At 41.6% G+C, this 17,483-nt stretch overlaps 1 protein-coding gene across 1 annotated transcript in view; it reads left to right on the plus strand.

Moving 5' to 3' along the window:
- Positions 1–17,483, plus strand: part of plxnb1b (plexin b1b) — a 110,524-nt gene that overhangs the window by 39,965 nt on the left and 53,076 nt on the right. Inside the window, exon 3 of the mRNA XM_069172623.1 lies at positions 14,875–14,956. The gene's annotated coding sequence lies outside the window, so the exon portion shown is untranslated. The remainder of the gene's footprint in view (positions 1–14,874; positions 14,957–17,483) is intronic.

A 17,483-nucleotide genomic window follows, 5' to 3' on the forward strand; every position in this document is an offset into this window, starting at 1 on the left:
TGTTGGCTACCTTTCTCTGAACAGATAGATAAAGAGTGTGCACTGCACTATTGCTTCCTGTCTGTTGAGATGCTGCCGATTTCCGTGTGCGTGTAACAAAATATATTAATCTACAAGTGTTTTATGTTTCATTTCTCCAGTGACTTGATCATATTTCACGTGTCCGTGTTATGCGTGTCTTCCTGGTACCTGTAAGGTATGCAGTGTTTACAACTTAGAAGTAGTAATGTCTGAAGATGCCAGGCATTGAGAGCTGAAAGTCTTGAAATTCATTGGGCCTCTTGTGCCTGGCCAGTAATAACACACTGTAGCCTTAATACTCTGTCAGCATCAGGCAACCCCCCCCCCCGGTGTCTGCAACAAGTTTAAACAATGAAAAAAATCACATCGGGGTCCTTTTAATTAAATTTATGCAAAAAGCGCAGATTAGCAGCAACATCAAAACCAGAACCAACTTCCAACTGTTCCCAACCTAAACACAAGAGATACTCACATGCTTTTACACCTCTCACCAACTCGAGGTTTAACCTTTCCTGCTCCAAAGCTAGCTGGATTTCTACTTTTAGTGCTTTCTTTGCTTGCTCCACCCTCAACCTTTCACGCTCCAACGGAAACCGTAACCTCACTTGCTCCATTTTAGCCTTTTCTCTTTCCACCTGCATATACTGCTAAAAGGACAGGGATTCCTGTACACCTGGAAGCTCTGTATCAGAAAATCTCATTCTAAAAGAAACTCTGGATGCTGCCATTTTGTCAAAAATGACCCTCCGTTCAGCCTTTTTAGGTATCTGGTCTGGCTTTTTTCCAGCCCGAAAGCCAGGTCAACTAAATTTGCCTTTGCAAATTGAGTCAAATGTTCTACGCACAGGCCGATGCAAAAACTCAGCAACCACAGGATTTTTATGCACAGTTGACATGCTGTAAATACACACTTTCCCTTGCCAGCCAAAACTCTGTACTTAAAGAACAACCTGAGATCCACAAAAAAAAAACCAACATGCAAATCACGCTGTGCATGACCACAGAGAGGCTTAAGGAGGAGATAAACCCGCTGGATATTCCATTAAAGCACTCATGGGTGGCTCCAAATTCTAAACTGTCACAATTACCATCCTAATTCACGTTATGAGAAAATACTAATTCTATCATGCTCCAAAAAAAGACTGAAAAGCCAGCAGTTAAAACAGAAATACAGACAGTTGTTACAGAGAGTCATTGCTGTGGAGATGCCAGTTCGAATGCCAACCTCAGTAGGTATCTTTGTCATACAATACATAGACATGTTTAAAATAACATGTGATTTTTTTTTCACATTCTGCTGATAATTTTAGTTATTTTTAAAAAAATATTTTAAACCAAAAATGTTACACATTGCAAGGTTTGATCCATTGGTTGGATTAAAAAAGGCATTTTAGAAGTGTCACTTTGGGCTCTGGGTAATGGTGATGGCATTTCTCACAATTTTCAGAAATGCTACAACCAAACATGTGATTCATTAAGAAAATAATTAGGCAATTCTCGGGCTGTCACTTTTTATTCTAAATTAGAGCGTTCGTTCGAACGTAATTACCATTCAAACTGTAACGAGCCCTTTAAATTCAAATATATAGTCTGTCTGCGCGGCGGACTGTTTGAAGTAGTTTTCATTGTCCGCCAGCAGAGGGCACTCTAAGAAATTACTGTCAACGCTACCTATTGCAGCCCCTATTTGACAGGTTATGATCATTAGTTCGATTTTGATCAGACGAAGGTAAAATGGAGGACACTAGCGAGCAAAGCCGTGTAAAGCGGTCTATAATGATGTAAGCATTTTGGGTTCTACGCCATTGATGGCAAAGTAACAAAGATATTGCTGTCAAGTTGCCACCCGCTCACTCTGTGCGTTGAGAGCGCATGTAGGTGTGGCCAGCTTTTGGGGTAAACACAAATGCGTCTGTGGCACACCGGTAGGAGGAATATATAACTTAAACATAACCAAAAGTAGATAAAGCAACCTCTCGAAGCTCCCGATGCAATTCGTTTATTAACAATGCTGATGAAGAGCATTGTGCTGGAAACGTCACTGATGTCGTGGTGTTGTATGTTATTTAATTGCAGTTCCCTTGTCGTTAACCTGAGTTGCCCTTCATATTATACGGCTGAAATTGACTACTTTCATGACGAGTGCCAACTGCCTGATTGCAGGTACATACTATGAGAGGCCGCCAGTATGATGCAGCCAGGACGAGGCTACACCAGCAGGATTCTTTCTCTTGAGCTTTACTGTTCGGTACAGGTACACACTCCCGCTACGGCTGTGATGGTATGGATTTTTTTTTTAATTTTTTTTACTGCAGTCAAATAGCAGCTTGGTGGTTGACAACAATTGTCCGCCAAACCGTTGTGCTATGCCCATCATATTATTGTACTGTCCCAACATGTGCTCTGTGAATTACGCTCAAACATTTGCACTGTGAACTCCAGTGCGATTGCATCCCTTTCAAAAGCTTTGTTATCAATCCTTTAACAGCATTTTCTTTTTGGAGACTGTAAAATATATCTATGATACATCTAACACTCATTGTCTTCTGGGATTATTTATCCATTTTTCCATGTTAAAAACAGTTTTGTGGTTCAGCAGTCTGTTAACAGTCCATTAGAAACCCCATAATGCCTTGGGTTGGGTCTGTTGACCAATCCAAGGCTGTGTTCCTGATTGAGCTTGTGTAACAGCTCTGATCTCAAACACATTGTGCAATGGCATAACATTAATTGGAATGAAGCCCCTTTTCCTATCAATAGCGCTTTACTAATAGGGCAGAACTCGAAATAATGAGTAGAATAAAGTAGCTTAATAGTGTGCAGACAAATAATACATACAACCATTCAAGCCTAGAAATCGTGTATAATAATTGGACATGCGCAAAATAATTGCCCTATATGTTTAGTGTACTGTCGCCAAACCAATTTTATTTTTTAAGACAAAAAAATAACTATTGTGTTTATATTTGTTTTTATATCACACACGTTATGTATAACTTTTGCCAGCAAAAAAAACCCAAAACAATAATTACAGTAATAAGCTTAACCTTGACTGCGGTATCGCGCTTATGCCGTTATCATTACAGCTGTTTACACATGTTGCCTAACTGTGTTCCTACCTTCTCATTTTTGCTCACCATGTTGTCATTCATTTGTTCTCCACTCTTGAGTGTTGTATTTCCAACTGCGTATTTAGGCAGCAAACCGCTTACAGCTGCGGAAAGGCCAATTACTGCTGTACATCTTGCTGATGGAAATGAGCAGAGGAAAAAAATAGCTCCTGTTCTTTCTACTTTTTGCTCTCTGTCGAATGAGTTTCTGCATTCCTTCTGATAATGTGTGCATAGTTCTCCTTGCCATAATCAGCATGTAAAAACGCAGACTATAATTTGCCTGTGAAGACGTAGCCTTATGAAAACGCAAATGTTCACCAGCTCAAGTGTATACGCACATACACACATTTTCCGTTGTCCTTCCTAGAGTATTATTGCTAAACAGAAACTTACTCTTTATATGACCTTGACTACTGCTGTAGTGTGTCAGCCCAGTGGAATGCAGACATGAGCTGTAGCTTCAGTTTCTGTTAAAATGAAAATTTTCTTCATCTGTCTTTGCACATTGGCCTTTTTTTTTCTAATAAACAGTTTTTTCATCTGCTCCATTTACAAAAAAAATAATTCCCTTAAAGAACTCTGGACATCAGGTTGTATGCCATTTAGTGACTGATTTATGTAGTTGGACTGAATATATGCCAACGAAGTTCCATTCTACAAGTCTAATGTTGTTGTTTTGTGATGTTTTTTTTTTTTTACACATTTCCATCCATATATATTCAGGGTAATGACTTGTTTTAATCTGTTTTAATGTGGATATTATATTTTTCTGCACCAAAATGTTTGCTCTGGGTCAAGATTAGGATCCTTTTGTAGTGAGGACCTCTGACAATCTATAAAAAAATGAAAACAAAATGGAAACAAAACAGCAACAAACTGCAATGTAGTCTGCTGGATGTGCCATCCAGCTAGTCCTCCATGAACTCTCAAAACACACAGCCTCAGGGCGCAAGATGGCAGACAGCGTGGAAATCCACTGGTCCCAACAAGGTCTGGTGGCACACAACTGTGTCCACAACGGCCCCAGGATCTGCTGTGGGCAGAGACAGAGCTAGTGGGACAGAACAAATTAGTGTCAGAGGTGATGTTTGGGTAACTTGCCTCAGGATAAGGGCTGCCGTGCTGACCAAGGGTCCTGCTGCGACAGCAGAGCTATTGACTGCAATGCCTTCAGTGATTTGTAATCCAGAACTGAATTCTGGAGGCTTTAGCTGGTAACATGCTCAATGCCTTTTTGTTGGAAGTGTAGTAATGGTTATTAGAACCTTCTGTTGGATGAATACTGTTGTGTCCCCATTTCTTTTTTCATCCCCTCTCCTCTTTGATGTTTCTCGCTTCTCTTTGTCATATAATAAAATTTTTATTTTTGATTAATTACATCTAGCCCCTGATCCATATTTCTGCATGAAGATAATGTAAAACATGATCAGGTCATTTATTTATTGAGGTAAATGATCTGACATGACATCTGTGAGTGGCAAAAGTGTGTGCACCTCGATGATTATCACTTAATTTGAAGGAAAAATTAGACTTTGTTAAGGTTGTCACGATACTCTCTATACTATTTTTTTTATTTTTTTTATATACCACTGCAATAAAATTAACCAATGAAATTGGTGTGTTTCAACTTTAACTCTTTCTTTTAAAAAGAGCATTGCAGGTACCAGTGTAGGAAGCAAAATGTAGTAGAGCCTTTCACACTGAGCTCAAATAAAACAAATGCACAGAAACGAAGTAGATAACATGGTGGTTTGAGCAGAATTATCCTGCCTGCATCAGTTAAACTGGATAAGTGCCTCTTCTAGCGGCTCACTTATTTTTGCTGCCAGGTGATCATAGAGCACTGTTAGCTTCTTCAACCAGTAAGAGTGGATCATGTGAGGTCCTTTCGCTGTCCGGCACTTCAAGCCTGATGATGACCGGTTTTTGGTTCCAAGGTTTTTTTTTGTGGTCTGCTCTGGTCCACAAGCCAATTGGTGTATTAGGCTTGCGTCATGCCTATTTTTTTTTTTCCATATTTTCTTTTCAGTATCTCTCACAGTCACAACTCTGGCTGGTTCTGTTATTGTGCTGTTGCTTGCAGCTGGAAATACTGGTCTTTGCTTCTCTGATGTATCTCTTGCACCCAGCAGCCAGATGAGTCTTTGTTGGAAAGTCTCTACAGCCTGACTCTTCTTTCATGACACCCTTCTGCAACTCTGTGGGCCGACTAATGTCCCGAACGGTTTTCTTGATCTGGGCTCCCAACTGGAGCTGGCCAATATGGACCAAAGGTCATATCCCGATATATTTTGGCTGAGTGACGATATATGTAATGTATATCTCGACATTTTCTACAAAGTGGGTTGAATATTCATTTGTAGGTCAAAGTAGCAAGTGAAATGAAACAAGCCCTTTTATTAACAGAGTGTGATCAAAATAAAATACAAAGGGGGATCTCACAGCTGTTAGCTACTTTAGCTTAGCAGTTAGCGGCGGCTTCTCTCCCTCGCCTCTCTGCTGCTCAGTGTGCCTTAGGTTTAGTTAAAACTGTGCCTCCTGCAGTAACAATCCAACATGTAACTAATGTAGTTTGTTTGCTGTGATGAAGGCGAGTCTCAGTGAATTGGAAGCGCGACTCCAAATTATATTAAAAAAAAAAAACCATCGTTAACTTCTATAGCTCTGAGGGGCTCGGTTTTAGCCCCTCCTCTCTGCCAAAATGTATTAGCATTTCCCATCATGTCTCAGTTCTTCCTTTGTAACTTTTGAGAGTAAATCAACTAAATAACTGTTGATGTTGGTCTTCCAGCTCAGTCTGTTGTCGATAGAGACACCCAGCAACTTGTACTTCTCCACCATGTCCACATCCTCTCCCGTCCTCAGTGGTAGTGGAGCCGTCGTCTTCCTTCTGAAGTCCATCACCATCTCTCTGGTCTCGGCCATGTTCAGAAGCAGCTGATTTCTACCAGCCCACTCCACAAAGTCATCCACTACTGCCCTGTACTCCTCCTCCCGTCCATCTCTTATCCACCAGTGTCAGTGACAGACAGAACAGTTCCCTGTGGGGCTCCCGTACCACCGACCACCGTATCGGACAGCACACTGCCCAGTCGGACAAACTGTGGTCTTCCTGTCAGGTAGTCGGTGATCCAGGAGACGGTGGACGTGTCCACCCCCACCACCCGCAGCTTCTCACTCAGCAGCAGTGGTTGGATGGTGTTAAATGCACTGGAGAAATCAAAGAAAGTGATTCTCACAGAGCCACCGGTTCCGTCCAGATGTGACTGAGTTCATTGCAGCAGGTAGATGATGGCGTCGTCCACTCCCACATGAGGCTGGTATGCGAATTAATTGCAGCGGGTCCGGTGATGATTTCACCTGTGATCTGAAGTGGGCCAAGACCAGCCTCTCCAGCACCTTCATCTCGAGATGTAAGGGCAACGGGTCGATAGTCGTTGAGGCCAGATGGAGTCGTCTTCTTAGGAACAGGTACCAGGCACGACGTCTTCCACAGCACCGGGACTTCCTCCTGCTTCAGGGTCAGGTTGAAGAGGTGTTGCAGGACCTCAGACAGCTGTATGGCGCAGGTCCTCAGGACCCTGAGGCTGATACCGTCAGATCCTGCAGCCTTGCTTTGGTGGAGTCTCTCCAGCTGATGAGGGCTGTGAACTAAACCTGTTGAAGAAACAGTTTAGCTCATTTGCCTTCTCCAGGGAGCCCCCTGGTTGCCTCTCTCTCTCTCCTTGAACCCGGTTATCTCCTTCATTCCAGTCCACACCTCCCACACGTTGTTCTGCTGGAGTTTGGCCTCCAGCTTCCTCCTGCAGGAATCCTTACACTCCCTGAGGTTCTCCTTGAGGTCGCACTGCACACTCCTGAACTCATCTCTGTACCCAGACCTGAAGGCTGTTTTCGTCTTATTGAGAAGAACTTTCGGGTCCCTGGTGATCCACGGCTTGTTGTTGGGGAAGCGGTGTACAGTCCGGGCTGGCAAGGTGATGTGTTCACAGAATTGAATGTATTCTGTGATGTAGTCCGTCATGCTGTTGATATCCTCCCCATGTGGTCCACAAAGCACATCCCAGTCCGTGGATTCAAAGCAGTCCTGCAGGGCATCATTACCCTCCTGTGTCCACCTCCTCACAGTCCGTTTAGTATCAGGCTGCCACTGCACCAGATGGATATACTTAGGTGTTAGCAGGACCACGTTGTGATAAGACCTACCAAGGGAGGGAAGGGCAGTAGCACTGTATCAAGTACCTCTTCCAATGGAATTTTGTCAGTGAACTGAATTTGAACCCCAAATGCCCCTGAACGGGGACTCTTATTATCCCACCAGTGGTTGACATATTTCTCAGCTCTGCCACCTGCCCGTTTCTGTAGGTGCCTGTATGATTACTGACCTCTGACGGCAAGTGTTTTGCATTACAACACATGATGTTAAAAAGGCAGTGTATGTTTTTGATGGTACTAAAAATGAAGTTTGTTTTTTCATGATATCTGAAAACAATGATACCAGCTCTAATTGATTCATAAAATCCCAAAACCGATCTTTTAATGTGCTTTTTACAGTCTATAGCCTTATACTGTGGATGCATGAAGCTTTAACTATGTTCATGTCGCGTGAGCAGCCGCCTCACGCAGCAAGATCTGGCCCCGTGAGGTATTAAAAATATGGCGGACGTGGTTCCACAGAAGGCGTCGGCAAGTTTAAAGGCAGATGTTTGAGTGCTTTTTGTATTTAAAAACTTTGAAGACAGTAAAGAGCAAGAAGCAGAATATCTGTGCAAGATATGCAAAATGAAGGTGAAATACTGTGGAAATACCACAAATCTCCAAAACCATTTAACAAGGCATCATCCAGATGTTATCTGCAAAAAGTTCGGAGCAAAAACGAACCCCACTGGAGAGGGCATTTGGGTGTAAGTTCCCATCCAATTCTCCACCTCCCCAAACAATAACAAGCAAGTTTTATATTCAATGATAAACAACCTTACTTTATTATGCTGATGTAACTTAAAAGACTAATGCAGCTTGATTTGAGTGTTTGCTCATGTTGCAGAAGTGAACATTTCATCAGTACTGATAATAAAGTATAACTGACTAATTATCTGTAATTTGGGTTGTGGTAAAATTATCATTTTGTTTAAAAACTTTAAAATCTTACGTTTGATCTGTCTGTGTACTTTTGAATGGATGGTAATTGATATAAGGCAGACCCTAATTAAGATGTAAACCTTAATTGAAGTTGTAGTTTCAGGAAGAGAGAGAGAAAAAAAAAAGTTAAAATAACCATATGTTGGCTCCAGTGTTCCAGAATAAGAGATGTGACTATTAAATCATAAATCCTAAATTCGCATTCAAATTAGATTTTTGCCTTTGTAAAATGTAGTTATTGTCCTGCCATCTACTGACTGGATTAGAAGTTTGCGGTCTGATTTGTTGTCATTTGACTGGAAGATGAGCCTAAGACGGCACTGAAATGAAAGTCATAAATTTTGCAAAAATACCTGCTGTGTCTGACATCACATCTAACTGGGTTCAAGAAAAAGGCAGCCTTTATATGCAAAGCAACATGGATTTATGGTGAGAGCAGAGGGAAGCACATGCACGCATTTGGTCAAAGGCCCCTTGAGCTTCAACCAAACGCAGAGGTGAGCCCTGAGACCCGGATATCCGTCCTCTTTTGTATCCAGGCTCAGTTTCTGTCACCCCAAGGTGGTTTCTTCAGGACCATAAAGTTTAACAACCATGGGAACTTCCTTTTACCCACCCAGCGACAAGTGGCTGATCACTGAAACATGTCCAGAAAAGCTCACCGTCATGTCATGTCATTGAGGGGCTTCAGCCCTTAAATGGACCTGAAACCTGCAAACCCAGGGACTTGATTTCTGGAAGGACTATTCTGGAACAGTGCGCAGGGTAATGATTCCCCTCCTTGTCTTCCCCCTCCTTATCCTCACTCACTGTGAAGTTCATCAGTCGGGGAGGAATGTGTTATTTTAGATGGGCGGCAATTGTTGAGGGTTTATCTATAAATAACTTGTTGTCAGCCAGCCAGCCAGCCGGGCCTGTTCAGTCCCAGTACTTGCAGGCCAACTAATGCAGCGACTGTGAGCGAATGCAGTGGCTGAGTTATGACACAGTAAGACCTGCTACTTTTGCTCACCCGCACCTGCACAAAAAGAGAGAGAGCGTGTGAGACCCATTCACACTGAGAATGCCTTAGATAAAACTTACAGGAAGAATGTCTTTCGATTTTATCTTTGATTTACACACACACACACACACACACACACACACACACACACACACAAGGTTGTCCTAATAAATTTACACGGCTCTTACAGCACAGCAGTAATAGCGTCGGTGTAGTCGAGCACTGAGCTCTCACAGCCACAAAAGCATCTTTTGTAAACTTTTGTTTGTTGATGTAAAGGAAATAACTGATTAGAGAGGGCTGTGTTCTCTCAAGTGTGTGTGTGTGTGTGTGTGCGCGTTTGTGTGTGGGGGGGGGCATTTTGGAGTGTATTTCTTTCTTTCAAGTGTATAGAGGAGGACTTCTCATGGTATGCTTTGGTGTGTGTGTGTGTGTGTGTGTGTGTGTGTGTGTGCTCGTTTGTGCCCATTTATGTATTTACGGTCACGGCCATGTCACTCTGGAGAAACTTGCTTTATTTGCCCTCTCTTTTGTTCTGCCCATGAGTGGGCGTTGAAAGGGACATTACGGGTAGGGACTGTAATTAATGGCCACCTCATCCTCCTCTTCCTTCACTCCCTATCTCTCTGGCTTATTATCATTAGTCACATTCCATCAGTTCTCGGTGGGCACTGAGGCTTGAGATCACTCCTTTGTTGCAATTTCCCTCGTTGTTTCCCCCCTCTTTTCTTCCTCACCCCCTTCATCCCATTTCACTATTGTCTCCCTGTAACCCTGTTCCAGTCCACTTATGTCACTGCCAGATTTTTCACTTCAAATATGCTCTGTCCCTGGTATTGTCCTCCTCTGTCTCTGTTGGCTGAATGCAAAATGAGCGAAAGGCTGGAATCAAAGAAGCGGATGATCACTTAATTAAATATGCCTCTCAAGAATGCTCTTGTTGTTTTATGGACACTCACAGATTATGGTTTGTCCAACAGATATTCTACTCTGATGGTCCTGTTTGCCACAGGGCCCACGACTACCTGTCACCTTAACAATACATTAATACAAGTTAAGGAGTTTGTGATCCCGAACCTCTCCTTTTTGAGAACAAGGCTCCCACTCGTTTTGCTAGCACCATATTTGGCAGTTCAACATATCAAAACAAATCCGGGTAGAGTGTCGAAGCTTTGTTAAAAACCAACCTATTCATTCATCATTTGTCATTTGATTGACTGGCCGGACATTTTGCTACGTGCTGAACCCTAATGACATCCTGATGAGTCAGCACTGCCACCCGCTCACCCACACACACACACACACACACACACAACACAATAGTGTTCACCCAACACCAATCACCATCCTCAACCGGCCGTGTCACACTATAGGGCAACATTGCTAACATTTGAGAATTTATAGATCTGCGTTAGAAACGATATTCTTTTTGTTTTTCCCCGCTAACCGTTTTGGTAATTTGGGAAGAAAAAAAAAATTGTCATTGAAAAACTAAAATGTGAAATGGAAAGTTTTACTGAAAAAGAAAAAAGTCTATAATTCTAATTTGACTAGATATAGCAAGACTTTTCATGCTATCTAGTTCTCGGTGTTCTCAAAATGAGACGGTGTTGGTGGGGTCATGATGCTTCTTGTGTCCTTCAGTAGTAATAACAGTAGTGCTTTACTATATAATGTGAATATTACCATATAATGGTAGGTAAAAGTACAAAAATACTAGACATCAAAAAACAATAATGAGAGAGGTTGAAACACAATCTCCCTAAAACAGCATAAATGCAATTCTGAAAAAAAGTGTCTTTTTAATAGAGATTAAAAAGAGGAAATGGACAAACCCCACATCAGGTGCCCATTTTTCTGTTTTGAAACATTATTTTGACTACCAATAGAAGCAGGTCATTACTGCTAAGTGTCCATAGAGTAATAAAGTGAATTTATTGCAAAATGCAGGTTGTTCCTGTTCTGCAAGCTATAAAATGTCAGTTATCTTAAAAGGTAACAAATTGATACTCACATTTTGTATCACAACAGCTTAAATTCAACAGAATGTGCATGCTTTTTTTTTTTTTTTTTGTACGCATCTCTTTTCATTTTCAATTCGGGGGGGGGGGGCGGCACTGCCTACTGCAGTGCACGTGACTCGTGTGTAACCAACGTGGTTTAAAAAGTGTCAAATAAAGCTAACCTATGGCCAGGGGGCGAGTAAAGGTTTATGGAGGGCAAGTGGGTTGGTCAGGCACTGGCCCACTCAGGCCAGTAGCGACCAATCAGAGTCTACAGTGTGAGCAAGTTTTAGATGATGTTGTCAAAACTTATCGTGGTTCGCTACAATGCATTTGGGAAGAAAGAAGTGCTCCACCGCTCCACCCCTCTCAGACCGATCATCCCTGACAGCAGAGTTTACACAATAACTCGCTGCGCGGACATGTGCTTTTGAGCGCATTGTTATCTTATTTTCGGCCACACCTGTCAGTTACTGCAGTAACTGAGTGGAGACGAGCTGTTTCCCATTTTTTTTGCAGACCTCAAACTATACCTGCCATACCCGTGAAGCGTTTAGGGAACCTCCAGTAAATTATAGTTTCCACTGATATTTTGCATCCGAGGCATTTCGGGGACGTCTGTAAATTTTCATCTGCAGAAAAGTAGTTAGCCACACTATGCCGAACAAAAGTATGCGAGTCCCTGCACACGCATCAGTCACGGGTCGCTCCACCCACCACCACATGGTTATTCTCAACCTAGGGTAAACACTGAAATCTCTCAGTATTGTGTAGGTTTTTGACACAAGAGTTTCTTATTATTCACTGAGATGGTATGATCAAAAGTTCTGTTCTGATAAATGAATAAATCACCAAATTATGGGGAAACGTTATTTTCACTTTTTGGCCGCTGGGCCAGTGAAAATATTCGAGGGACCAGTAATCCTCTGACCTACTCGCCAAGTGGGTCAGTGAGGGGGAAAAAAAATGTTACGTCGAACCCTGAATGCTATTTTCCTAATTTATGTGCACCGTTTCTTTTCTGCTCAGTGTGAGAGTCTCTGCTGTGTTTTGCTGGCACGTTGCAGGTTGCACTAGCCACAGTCCTCTGATCTCTTTGTGTTTCACGAAGGGCGGAGCTCAACCTCTGCTGCACTGACACGATGCAGAGCAGACGCAGGTGAAGGAGAGCGAGGAGGTTGTCCAGTCTTTAATTGATCGCGTTGATAGTGTCGTTCTCTCTGACAGGTTAAAAAAAACAAAAAAAACATGGAAAATGACTAAATGGATCATCAAATATACATGGGGCGGCCATCAATATACCTGGGCAGCCCGCTCAAGTAAGTCTGCATATTGTTCGAACATTCTTGGTCACTTGGAAACGGGTAATGCGCTACTGGTAGCTTGCGAGCAGTGCGTAGGAGAGCCCTGTTCTAGTGTGTTTGAAACTCTGAATGAAGTTGAGTCTGACAGGATTATTCACTGGAGTAATGGGGGAAACCTTTTCTGAATGAAATCGGCCTGGAGTGACAGCAGCCCAGTTCACTGTATTTTTGACTATTTCACTATATTGGTTGAAACCGTCTACGAGTTAACATGCCAGTCATTCCTGTCTCTGCTGCATTAGGTTCCAGACTAGTGCTTTCTTAGGATTATCTCCACAGGACTGTAAAGCACCTTTCTGCCTGGGACATGAAAACCACAGAGCTCAGGGCTTTGGACTAAGTAATTAATACTTGCTTCTGCCACCTCCTGGCCTTAAGGGAGTCTTTTTTTTTTTGGTTTAGATTTGATTATTTCAGGCTCTCACCAAATCGTAAATCAGTGTGCTTGACCTCTTGAAGTCTGCTTGTTTGGAATAAAAACTAACACCCTAAGGACCGGACAACATACTTGCTTTCCAAGTTGACAGCAATTGTTTGTAACTTAAAATTAAGTACTTTTGTGAGCATTGGCAGAACGTTTGCCTGCTAATTAGGAACAACTGGGACGCGCTCTGAACTTGCGAGGACCATGGCATTCATCATTTATAAGAACACAAGTGCGAACAAATCTGCTGTTTAAAAACACATCATAAATTTGACGTAGACTTTTCTTGGGTCTTCTCTTAGCAACAAATTTAAGAACAAATTTGAGGAAGATGTTGTTAAATGAGGCCCAATGTTAATATTTATGGGCAGAACACCCAGGCATGAGCAGAGCAATGCAGTGTATGCAGTTGAGAGCTGCAAGGAAAAGCTGCACTCATCTGGGGAAACATAACAACTGCTTCACAAGGTTACAGCACAACAAATGACAGGCAACTCCTCAGGATAGGACTCAGCAGTCCATTAACATCTGAAGGGCAAGAGACACTCACTTGAGCAAAACAATGTACACACTTTGGCCAGGGAAGACCAATGGTTTGAAAGAGGAATTAAAGAACACATCGATGTCAAAGTGAAATAACCATCTCTGAACAGAGGAGGTTGGCTACGACACCACTCGTCAACCACTTATAAGGCAATCCTGACATTCCTTCCCTGGAAGCTCAACACTTATTTTCACCAGGACTATTGTGACCCTGAACAACCTTAAATGACTCATTTTTGCACGAGAGATTTAAACATCTTAAAAAAATTGCAACGCAAGTCCAGTCGCTTTCGGTTAACACTTAGACCGACAATGACTTGGGTGGATGAGAATTCTCACAAATATATGCTCCAGGAAATCGTTGTTTTTTTTGTTTTTTTGTCTTTGGCCTCTTGCCAGGCCTTTACCCTCATTCCCACATACAGGGGATTGCCACCAACAAAGAAAGCTTTATAATGCTCTTAGTATGGCAGGGAAAGAGGTGTGTGTGTGTGTGTGTGTGTGTGTGTGTGCGTGTGTGTGTGTGTGTGCGCGCGCATACACTGGGTGAAGTTTGGTCTGCTCAGTGAGATGAATAGTGTCCTTTTCAGTCTTTCTCTTTCTTTTCCTAACTTCCCGTTTGGATAAGCTCACCGCAGATCTGCCTGAACTTGTCACAGATAAGCTTCCTTATGTGCCAGCGATGAAGTGTTGGGAGGTTGTGGAGGAGGGGTGGATAGAAACGAGGGGGTAATAATGAGGGAGAGAGATGGGTTTTTTTTTGTGAAATGAAATGGAAAATAAGAGTTTGATTTAGCAGTCGTGAACTTGAAGAAACATTTTAGCATTGAACAAAGTAAGCTTCAAACCACTGATTCAGAGACCAGTCGGGTATGAAACTTGTGCCCTGGCAACGAGAGAATATTGTGTACTGGGGCCACTGAAAGACCCTCTTGGACTGACACTATTTGGCTGTAGGTTTTTTTTCACATAAAAACGAATGTAATCAGTCAGACGTAGGTCTGACAGGAATATCAGTGGGAATTAGCTTTCCACATTGTCAGGTGGACTTTAATGATGCCAAAAAATACAAAGTGTTTGAACATTAGAGTGTGCACTGACACAGCACAGTGGAGATGGGTCTGGTTATGCGAGACTAGCAAACCCACATCTTTGGCCACGTCAATGTCCATTAAATGTCATTTCTGGATTTGATGCTGTAAATCACATTGACTGTTCAAGAGTAGATATTACTAATGTATTTTCTCTTTCATTTGTGTTGTAGGTTTTGTCCTGAAGGATGTGTTTTTGAACCCGAGCTGCTGGGAGGACAATATACCTCTGTAAAGTACCACTGGAAACAAATGGTGAAGAGCTGATACCCCAGATAGTTTCTATTTGACATGGTGTGAGCCATGGTGGTCGTGAAACACGGCTTAAGAGGGTCTGTGCACATGAAACAAACAGTTGTATCATCATTTACTTGAAACTGGCTAAAGTAAGAACCCTGATTTCACTGTCTACCTGGGCTCTATAGTGCGAGTACTTCACGTGTATTTGCCCCGTAAAATACGTAGATATACGAGAACCAGAAAACTATTTTATGAGCGCAGTTGGGGAAAAATTACAATCTACAATAATCTTTTGTTGCAAATGCACCGTGAGCAGAATGTTGAGTGGTAATGTTACAGCCTCTTACTGGTGGTTGCACATACACTGACCACCGGTATGCTAATTGAATAGCCTAAAATATTTATTTGTTTAGAATTACCCGTTTTTACTCGCATGCCAATACTTGACATTTCCTGTAGCTGCTTCACAGTAAAAGCCTCAGACTGGTTTGCCAAGGGAAAGGTTTAAATATGAAACCGCAGCCTTTGCGTGTGGGGCCAATGCCGGTTACAATGCAATGTCAGTATTTTTAAACTTGTTTAATGCTTCAAAGGCCTCGTTTAGACCTGGTATTAACACGTATTTTAGGTAATCTGATAAATACATCAGTTTACACCTGGAATTAGAATGGGTCTCCACATTTATCTCAAGTGACCACTTGTGATTGGATGTTACTTTCCTGCCCTATATTTAGATAAATCCATCACACAAATATACGAATGCGAATAAATGCGTAAATGTACAGCATGTTCATGTAGAGCTACGTGGAGAGAAGAGTTAAAGCAACAAGCATTTAACAAAATGAGACATCCTTGCTTACTCAAGCCTCAATTTAAGTGTCGTCAGTTAGCCTGCTTATGATGAATTTCACATCTGTAAATTATTCTTGTCTATCACAAATTATTTCATACAACATTTGAAGTGCTCTTAAACAAATACACCAAAATCACTTATATCCCAACACCACTCCTTTTTCTATATTTCCATTCAACTTTGTTGTGAATAAATGTTATGATTACGATGATGATTTAGATCTGACCTGATATACTGCATTTAAGAAATAACTTCGCCAAGTTGTTTCAAATTATTACAACAGCATGGATGCAGCAAATGCATGTCACACCAGATAGAGGAAAATAATCTGATGAGAAAAATTGATTGAGTGGCTTTATAGTGTCAGGGTCCAGTTATTTGTCTTGTTTCATTTTGTGCTCATAATATACAGCAAAAGTTGAAACTCATTCCTTAAACTTAAATGTTTAAAAACAGTGTTTAAAGTTATCAACCTGAACCCTGTCAGGCTTGATCCGAATACATCGATAAATAGACTGTGCAAGTCTTCCACAGTTGTTGGCTGAGGCAAACTAAATAAAAAATAAAAAAAATAATACCACAAAAACCTAGAATATAGCACCTAGAAGTTTTTATGCCATAGCAAATCACTCAAGTTGTGATTTACATGCATATTTGTCCAAACCCTTGTATATGTTGTTGTTATTCTAAAATGTGGATGGTTCACATAAAACTTAAGTACAATCCCCACAATTTTTGATGGACAGCCTGGGGTAATGTTACCAATTTAATACCTGCCATAAATGTAATCAATCTCCCCTTCTGCTTCTTACTTATGGTGTTGAATAATGGATGAAAAATAATATTAACAATTTTATCCTATTTGATATTTGAATTTTTTAGCAAACATCTTTTGTGAGGTCACAGTTACATTTAACCACCAAATTGTAATCCTTTCATCTTGAGTCCAAGGGAATGTCGGTGGCAAATTTTAAGTAATTCCCTCAAAGGGGTTCCTGAGATATCACATTGCGAGGAATGGGACTGACCGATCCGATGGTCAGATTGACGCTCACCGTTGACTTTTGATCACCAAAATCTACTCACTTCATCTTTTAGTCAGAATGAATGTAAGTGGTACATTCAAAGACTATCCCTAAAGGAAATCCTAAAATATTGCGTAAAAAGAACGATGTGAGGTCAAAGTGACAGTGCTTTCGAACCTTTGACCGCCAAAATCAAATCATTGCATTTTTGAGGCCAAGTGAACATTTGTGCCACATTTGAAGACATTTCCTCTTGGTGTTCTAAATATGTATTCTGCTCACGAGCATTGCTTAGCATGATGTGACCTTTGACCCCCAAAATCAAATGAGTTTATCCTCGAGTCCAAGTACATATTTATGCCACATTTTAAGACATTCCCTCAAGGTGTTCATGAGATGTTGCGAATGGGCAGATAGGATGTGAGGTCATAATCACCTTGACCTTCGACCACCAAAATCAATACGTCATCCCTGCGTCACATTGAATTTTTGAGCCAAATTTGAAGAAGGCCCCTCAAAGCATTCCTGAGATATCGCGTTCACAAAAATGGGAAAGATGTGAGGTGACAGTTACCTTAGACACCCAAAATTTAATCACTTCATCGTTGGTATCAAGTGAATGTTCTTCCCAAGTTTGAAGAAATTCCCTTGAGGCATTCTTGAG

The sequence above is a fragment of the Embiotoca jacksoni genome, unplaced genomic scaffold (genome assembly GCF_022577435.1).
Source record: "Embiotoca jacksoni isolate LCO1_2020_lvr unplaced genomic scaffold, fEmbJac1.0.p SCAF_1, whole genome shotgun sequence".
NCBI classification, from domain to species: Eukaryota; Metazoa; Chordata; class Actinopteri; family Embiotocidae; genus Embiotoca; species Embiotoca jacksoni.